Source organism: Tasmannia lanceolata, unplaced genomic scaffold (genome assembly GCF_043159265.1).
Source record: "Tasmannia lanceolata isolate RefF3 unplaced genomic scaffold, GAP_Taslan_0.1 ptg000013l, whole genome shotgun sequence".
Lineage (NCBI taxonomy): Eukaryota > Viridiplantae > Streptophyta > Magnoliopsida > Canellales > Winteraceae > Tasmannia > Tasmannia lanceolata.
This window is the reverse complement of record NW_027518690.1, coordinates 35,735,650-35,743,068: the sequence shown is the minus strand read 5'-3', so window position 1 is coordinate 35,743,068 and position 7,419 is coordinate 35,735,650. Positions and strand designations below refer to the sequence as shown.

At 34.7% G+C, this 7,419-nt stretch overlaps 1 non-coding gene across 1 annotated transcript; it reads right to left on the bottom strand.

Annotated features, from left to right (window-relative positions):
* Positions 1-298: 298 nt before the first annotated feature.
* TRNAL-UAA (transfer RNA leucine (anticodon UAA)) lies at positions 299-381 on the bottom strand. The gene has a single exon. It is a non-coding gene; the product is annotated as a tRNA-Leu (tRNA).
* Positions 382-7,419: the final 7,038 nt, after the last annotated feature.

Genomic DNA, 7,419 nt, shown 5'->3' with positions numbered 1-7,419 from the left:
CCATTATCAAAATATTGTAGTGCGGGTATCAGTCTCCTAAGGAAGAAGGGAAATTTTTTTGGCAATCTAGATTAAAAAAAAAGATTTTTCAAGGTTCGTTAATTCTTTTTTTTTTTTTTTTAGTTTAGAAATTATTTCAGAAAAGGGGTTAAAAACCCTTGCAAAAATTTATTTTAAAGGAAAAAAAAATGTTATTTGGCCGCACATGTCCAAAGGAAAAGCAAAAATAGAGTTTAACGAAAAAAAAGCCCCCAGCTATTCGTGCAATACACAACTTTATATAGAGATTAATGGAGAATGCTGGCTATGGGGTTCGAACCCATGCGCACTTGTGTGCAGAAGATCTTAAGTCTTCCCCCTTAACCACTCGGGCAAACCAGCTGTTTGTTTGAAAATGCCGAAATTTAGTTGTTATATTTATCTCAATAAATGCCGAACTTTAGACCTTCTATCCAAGTACCGAACTTTAATTATTCATAGCTTTAAATTGTTAGCAAAACGTGATAGGGCACAACAAAGGGAGGGGAGAAATTTAGGTTAATATGGTATTGGTTAAAAAGCACAGTAAAAAAAATGTCAAGTAAACAGAAATTCGAAAAAGGAAGTGATATATTCACCCCCTTTTCTTCTCCAGGCCAACCCTCTTTAGAATGTTTTGGTTTTAAATAAACGGATTGAAAAACGGGTGTATGAGTATATATGTATCAACTTTAATATAAAAATTTAAAAAGAATCCATCCCAAAAGCATTATTACTTGTAGATAAAAGACAAACATAAGTTGTTACCCCTCTCTTGGGTAACTTTCTATTTCTAAAATGTGTTGGCGAAAAATTTGATGCTGAAGATGATGCATAGTGCAAATTGAGATGCTTCAAGGCCGGTAGTCGCTTTCCTTAGGGCAATATTCGACCCCAACAATAGAGTGCAAGGTGAACCATGAATTCATCTCCAAGGAGTCCAGTGAATTTTCACGATATGACGTTTCATACTAAACGGAAACATCTCGAATCACCCTTGGATTAACAAATATGCAAGATACTATGTCTATTAATGTAGAATAATAGAACACCGGAGAAAACTTCTAGAAAATGGTAAATAACAATTTTGAAAAGGCTTTCAAGAGGTTGAAATTTGATTTAGAATTTCTAAATTTGGAAGTCTTCAAAATCTATAACAAATGGCTAGTTTCTACTCTTTTTATAGAGCTTAAAAGTGCCCACAAAGCACCACTAGCGCCGCCCCACTGCCACGTTGTGTGCAAACTGCGCAAGGATCCACCATTTGTGAAAACCCATTTGTGCAACAAAGCAAGAGTGAGAAATGGAAGGGAGTATATTAAACCCTCTCCAACTTTTTTACTTTCCACTGTGGGACTATTTTGCTCTTCCTACGTGCACTTTTCACCTCTTTCAAAAAACACCCATTTCCCAAATAAAATATTCTATTCTTTTCAAAACCTTTTCAATATCATTTTTATTTTGAATACTCTAACAAAATGTAGATGGGATGAATTTAAAAAGATTGACAAAATGCGTTTACTATGTCTAAAATGCCTTTTAAAAATTTCCCCAAAAAAACAGTTTTTTTTTGCTTTAAAATGGGAGCATTAAACGGGAGCCCGACATTTTTTTTCTTTCAAAAAATGCCATTTAAAATGGAATTTTGCTAACTATGATCTCAACATCAAGGTCCAATCGCCTAACACGTGGGGCACATGCACAACCATAGACATACCAGATCAACGAACCTGATCACCCAATACATGCGTCCATCATATGTGATTAAAGGACTTGATTACCTATAAACAGTTTTGGGCCCATGTGAAATGCGGGGCCACAAGGGATGTGAGGGAAAATCCCATTCGTCAAAATCTTTATTTCAACATGGATTCCTAATCTCATGTGTCCAATCTTCTAATAAATGTTTATACACTTGAGAGATTAAGAGTGTGTATTGATTGCTGTTAGTATTTTAATATTAAAAGTTGCTTTTTTACTTTTCAAAGGGATTCCTTTTTCTTTGAAGTCTCTCTCAAATTCAAAAAGATTCTCTCTTTTTGTGTTTTCCAACCAAAACATTTGAATTTGCAAGAATGCTCTCTTTGTCTTCTTGAAAAGAAAGTCCCACATGGGAAATTGGAAAAGATCTCTAGATCCTTATACGAGGGTTTGTTGAGGGAAGGTCCCACATGGCGTTTCAAGGGCATTGAATTTGGTTTGGATGAGAGCTTATACAAAGAACATATAAGAACAAATAAACATACACGTGCGTGCACGCCAGGCTCGGTGGGCGCGGGTGCGCATGGGTTGGGTTTGGGTTTTCCTAAACAAGTTTCTTTTTTAAACACTAAATGTCGTGTCTTTTGGTTTTTTCTAAACGGAATTTTCTTTTTGAACTCAAAAGACGTCTTCTTTCATTTACTTCTTAATCTGACTGTTTAAAAAAATCCCTAAGAACATTTAAAATTTTAAATGACTGTTAAGAGTTGTATCTATATATGTACGTTTCATAAAGGGCATGTCTAACGGACATGTTTTTCTCTATAAAAACTGAAGCCCACTAGCATTTTCATATACAGCAGATTTACCAAAACCTTTTTTAATTTTGCCTTTCCATTTTCTGTTGACAAAACAGTCACTCTCTCTCTCTCTCTCTCTCTCTCTCTCGCACTCTGTTTTTCAATAGAACCGTTCTCTCTGGTTTTTGAAAAGAAAACATTGTTTCTCTCTCCCTATATTACACAATGTTCTGCCTTTTTCTCCCTTCTTTGCTTTATTATGATGGTTGGGCATTTAGAGTGTTCGTTTTTTTGGTTCGGATTTATCTGATCGTGCAATTCAGATAAATAGCGACGGTGCGTCGGGCTATTGAAGAGTGCAACCTAGTCCATGCCTCATCTCGCTGCATCGAAAAGGTTTTACTAATCATCTATTTTTTTTGTTTTCATAGAAATTTAGGTACACGATATTTAAATTTAAGAAGAAAATTCTTCAACAATTTTAAGGTGAATTTCGTTTATGTTTTTCCTCTTTCTAAAATATGGCATCCCATGATGAGCTTATGTCGGATTCCTCAAATCCAAACAAGCCTTGTTGATTCAGTGGTGCTAATTTTAAGAGATGGAAGAAGAAAATATTTTTCAATTTAACCACCAAGAAAGTAGCCTATGTTTTGGATGACCGAAGGCCTTGGAGATAAGAACTTGAACCAGTTAGATCTGCTTTGAAAAGGAACTAGAAAGATTCTGATTTCCTATGACAAAACTTTATATTCTCAATTGCCTCTCCGACGAATTGTACGATTTTTATAGTCACAGTAAGGATTCCAAAACACTTTGGGAAGCCTAGAAGAAGTATGATACGAAAGAGGTCGGGTCTAATAAAGATGCGGTTAGCAAGTATTTTAGATATCATATGGTGGATAAGAAGATGGTGATTTCTCAAACCCAAGAGTTGCAAAAACTTGTTCACGTCATCCTTGTAGAAGAAATGACTGTCAGTGAACAATTTCAAGCTGCAGTCGTGATTGACAAATTACTCCCTACTTGCAAAGAGTTAAGAAATTCCCTTTTTTCATAAAACTAAAGAACTGTCAATGGAAGGTCTTCTTGTTCGTCTTCGGATCGAAGAAGAAAACCGTAACCAAGATAAGAAAGAAGGGAATATGGAAAATGTAACTAATGTAAATGCCATATCTATAGTTAAGAATCAAAACTAGAAACTGCAAGTGAATCTGAAGCCCAAAAAGAAGTTGAAGAAAAAGAAACAAAACCAGAATCGAGGTACCTTTAAACGTCATAACCAAAACACAACTTCTGAAAAGAATGACTATTCAAAAGTTGTGTTATATATGTGGTCTCAAAGGTCATATAGCACGGATGTGTCGACGAAAGAAGAATCCACCAGTTCCTCAAACTAATGCTACCGAAGAGCCACTTGTGGCCATGATCATTGAAATTAATGTTGTTGGAGGATCTGAAGGGTGATGGATTGACATTGGAGCATCCCGCCATGTGTGCTATGACAGAAAGTGGTTCAAGACGTATGAACTTATAGACAATGAGAAGAAAGTACTGTTAGGGGACTCTCACACAATAAATGTACTTGGTGTTGGGGACGTTGGACTTTGCTTCACTTCTGGGCTGAAAGTGATGGTGAAGGATGTTCTTCATACTCCAGACATGAGGAAGAACTTAGTTTCTAATTTTCTTCTTAATAAGGATTGTTTTAAACAAACCATCAAGTCTGACCAGTATGTTGTAACCAAATTTGGATCCTTTGGTGGTAAAGGATATGCATGTGATGGAATGTTCAAACTGAATGTTGAAATAATGAATGAAAGTGATTCTTCTATTTACTTGGTTTCTTGTGTTAATTCATTGCATGCTAAATTGTGTCACATAAATAGGAAAAATGTGCATAACATGAGTGTTATAGGTATGATTCCTAAAGTAGCCATAGAAGGCTTTAAAAAATGTGGAACATGTAGTAGGGCTAAAATTGCTAGAAAACCTTTCAAAAGTGTTGAAAGGAATTCTAAACTATTAGAATTAGTTCATTCTGACATATGTGAACTAGATGGTATTTTAACCCACAGTGGTAAAAGATACTTTATAATATTTATAGATGATTTCTCTAAGTTTACAATCATCTATTTAATTAAACATAAGAGTGAAGTATTGAAGATGTTAAAGGAGTACTTATTAGAAGTTGAGAACCAGTTTAGTAGGAAGATTAAGAGACTTAGAAGTGATAGAGGAGGTGAATATGAGTATTTAGAATTCACTGAATTTGTTAAGTCATTAGGAAATTTATATGAAACAACCGCTCTTTACTCCCCCGCCTCAAACGGGGTTATAGAAAGGAAAAGTAGAACATTAGTGGAACTTACGAATGCTTTACTCATAAGTTCAGGAGCCCCATCTAACTTATGGGGAGAAGCAATTCTAACTTTTTTGCTATGTTCTTAATTGAATTCCTAATTATAAAACTAAAGTTTCACCTTTTGAACTATGGAAGAATAGGAAATCCAATGTGAGTTACTTTAGAGTTTGGGGCTGTTTAGCCTATGTAAGACTTCATGATACCAAGAGACCCAAATTAGGAAGTAGATTCATAGAGTGTTCCTTTATTAGATACTCTCTCACAAGTAAAACATATAGATTTTTAGACCTTAATAACAACATAATAGTAGAATCAGTGGATACTGAATTTTTTGAAGACAAGTTTCTATTTAAATTTAGACAGTGGGATACCGTGTCTATTGGAGATAGTGGGGATACCAAGCCTTGGTTAGAGGCAAACTCTGAAGTTGAAATTGAACCTAGGAGAAGCAAGAGACCTAGAGTAACAAAGGATTTTGGGTCGGATTTCTATGTCTTTATCCTAGAGGGAGATCATTCTTTCTTAGAGGAAGCTATGTCCTCTTCAGATGCTGACTTTTGAAGCGAAGCCATTAATGATGAGATGGAGTCTTTGATGTCAAACCAAACTTGAAAATTAGTAGATTTACCTCCAGGATTTAAGACCATAGGATGTAAATGGGTTCTTAGAAGAAAATTGAAACCAGATGGAACTATAAACAAGTATAAAGCCAGGCTTGTTGCTAAAGGTTTTAGACAGAAAGAAAACACAGACTTCTTTAATACATACTCACCAGTCACTAGGATTACATCCATTAGAGTTTTGATTGTAGTATCGACAATCCATAACTTAGTAATTCATCAAATAGATGTAAAGACTGCCTTTTTAAATGGTAGTCCAGAAGAGTAGATATATCCAACCTAGTGGTTTCATAACTCTAGGTCAAGAAAATAAAGTATGTAAGTTGATGAAGTCACTGTATGGTTTAAAACAAGCACCAAAACAGTGACATGAGAAATTTGATAATGTCATTATATCAAATGGTTTTAAAATCAATGAAAGTGATAAATGTATATATTATAAGTATGCTAATATTTATTGTATTATTATTTGCTTATTTGTGGATGATCTTTTAATTTTTGGTTCAAACTTAGAAGTAGTTAAAGAAACAAAAAATTTGCTTATGCAAAATTTTGATATGAAAAATCTCGGAGAAGCAAATGTAATTCTAGGAATTAAAATCACAAGAACAGAAAGTGGTATATTTTTGGACCAATCCCATTATAAAGAAAAGATACTTAAAAAGTATAAGTACTTTGATTGGAATCCTGTATGTACTCCTTTTGATCATAGTATTAGATTATATTCTAATGAAGGTGATAGTGTAAATCAAAATGAGTATGTTAGTATTATTAGTAGTTTAAGGTATGCTACAGATTGTAGTAGACCTGACATAGCATATGCAGTCAGTATATTATGCAAATATACTAGTAATTATAATATAGAATATTGGAATGCTATACCAAGTGTCATGGGATATCTTAAATGAACCATTAATAATGGGATACACTACCAAAGATTTTCTGTTGTCGTAGAGGGTTTCAGTGATGGTGATTGGAATACTTTGTGAAAAGATTCCAAGGCTACCACTGGTTATGTATTTACTATTTGGTAGTGGTGCAGTTTCTTGGAGATCCAAGAAACAGACTATTATTGCTCGGTCTACTATGGAATGTGAGTTGATTGCACTAAACTCTGTGTGTGAAGAGGCTAGTTGGTTGAGAAACTTCTTATATGATATACATATTTGGGAAAGACCTGTTCCCGCTGTTTTAATTCACTGTGACAACACAACTGCTATTGGTAGAGTACATAATAAGTACTATAATGGAAAGTGTAAGCCCAAGGGGTCCCATGGGTTAATCATTCACCTTACCTTCTTGTTTTGATGCTAGCAAACCAAATTGATTAGCATTTTTGGACTAATGTGTTGCTTTGAGGTGTTGTGTTATATACAAGAATTTCATGTCATAATCGCCATTACACAACTCTTCTCAACACATGGCTTGTGGATCAAGGATCAAAGGAACTAAGAGCTTGCACCTACATTGGAGACATCATCATTTGAATATGTTCAAGTCAAGGAGATCGAAGATGAAGATTCCACAATTTCCTAGCAAGTGTCAAGAAGAAGCTTGGAGTTGAACATGCCATGGTGACACCTCATGTACCAATCAACATGCATTGAAGATTGGAGGAGAAGTCACATGAGCCATATCAAGTTGAAGATGTTCTCTCAAGTCCAAGGAGTGCAAATGAGCAAATACAATCTAAGAAGACTCATGGTATACACTTTTAGATTGTATTTAGAGTCTTCTTGATTTATGTAAAATGCACTTTCAAAAGGTTTTCAAATGATTATTATACTTAACTTTTTATATCTTTGGAAACCATTAACACACCCAAAAATGTGTTTGAAAATCTAGGACATAAGCCCAAAGATCATGTCCCAAAACCCCTGGAACTTTAAAGTTAAAATGGAATTTTAACTAGGGC